Here is a 1,494-nt window from a genome sequence, read left to right on the forward strand (position 1 = left end):
TTGACAAGGAGAGAGTGCACAGGACGGGGCTGGAGTGTTCTCTCCTTCTCTTCTTACTGTACACGCTATCCCTACCAACACGATCGCCTAAGGAAGTTCACCATGCCAGTGCATGCAGACAGCTTCTTTTGAAAACTGGCACTGCAGGAAAACCAACTTCCATAATTGTGAAAATGGGCCCCCCGCGTGCTGAGAAAATCAATGCAATGTTCAGTCAAACCCATATTTATTTACACATGATTACATGCATAGAGTTATTTACGCGTTCTCAAACACAGCGTAGCTTTCCGCGCCAGGCAGCTCTCGGCTGAACAGGAGTTCATGGTAGGTGGCCGCACAGGATATTTCTAGTTTCGGTCGTCAAAGTAGGAAAGGCTCAGAGATGTTTAACGTTGCCTACATCTGTCTTCACAGTCGTCGTTATCATCCGAGAGGGTAGAGCAGGTAGAGTACACTGGGGAAGGTGGGCGACGCGGAAGTGCTATGATTGAATACCCTCTTGCTCACTGTCAACCAGCCGTGCTTCCTCGTGGCCCGTCAAAAAGCCTCGGCAGGTTTGTAAATTCGGAATCAAGCCTCGAGCACTCTTCTGCCATCATTGGTGCGGACCATCCGAAATACCAGAACGTAAAGTCGGGAGCCCGATACACAGAAAAACAGAATAGCCAGGGGACCGATGGCGTGGACGCTGTTAAGTTCGGGCCGATCATCGCTGTCTCCACTATTGTGCTGTTCGGCAGATAATATGTGCTGGGAATGTAAATGTTCATTCGGAACGTGGCTGACCTTCCGTCGTACCTGCGAGGTGAAAGCAAGAAAAACAATAATTAGCCAACTAGTTAGGATAACGCGAGCAGAATTCTTTTATAGTGAACAGATGGGAGTTCTCTCTGTCACTCCTCCACTTCGTACCTGCTAGCTTAAGCCGTCTTTAAGGCGCGTTGAAACAAGTAACGATACCTAAGAACAGAAGCAATATGCGTCGATCGACTTACCAGATCAGCGGTCCCAAGCTTCTTCGAGGCACTCGAATAGTTGTCAAATGGTCGGGTCTCGTCGACGAAGAAATGCGTTGCACCGTCGGCTCTGGCGTTCCGGGGGACACTAGCGATCGTGGCAAACGCATGGCTGTCAGCAGGCGGCTCGGACTCGTGATTCTGACGGTAGGGCCGAGTAGCTGACAGTATCCCAGTCACTTCTGTGTGCGATTTTGGTGTCTCTTCCTGCAGAAAGGTCCACGACCGATCCGAAATTTTGTTCTAACGTGCACCACGAAAAGGGGCAGGGGTGCCGTGTCGAGGAGGAAGTTTTCTGGCAATAGACTTGCAAGTAAATATATCGACTCTGGAGGGGAAGAACTGAGCAAAGGCCGAGGAAGAAAGGTTATACCAAAAGGGCGGGTCCTCTAGAAGAGGGGCTGGCGCACCTTCATGTGAGGTCTCCCATATTCGTCAAACTACTTATTCATGTGACTATGCCAATGCTTTCAAGCAA

The 1,494-nt window shown here is 49.9% G+C and overlaps 1 long non-coding RNA gene across 1 annotated transcript; it reads right to left on the reverse strand.

The window, feature by feature from the left end:
* Positions 1-209: 209 nt before the first annotated feature.
* Positions 210-1,055, reverse strand: LOC140219294 (uncharacterized). The gene is made up of 2 exons (XR_011895454.1): positions 996-1,055; positions 210-798 (listed from the first exon to the last, which is right to left on the reverse strand). It is a non-coding gene; the product is annotated as an uncharacterized lncRNA (long non-coding RNA).
* Between the last annotated feature and the right edge of the window lie 439 nt (positions 1,056-1,494).

Source organism: Dermacentor andersoni, chromosome 7 (genome assembly GCF_023375885.2).
Source record: "Dermacentor andersoni chromosome 7, qqDerAnde1_hic_scaffold, whole genome shotgun sequence".
In the NCBI taxonomy this organism is placed as follows: Eukaryota; Metazoa; Arthropoda; class Arachnida; order Ixodida; family Ixodidae; genus Dermacentor; species Dermacentor andersoni.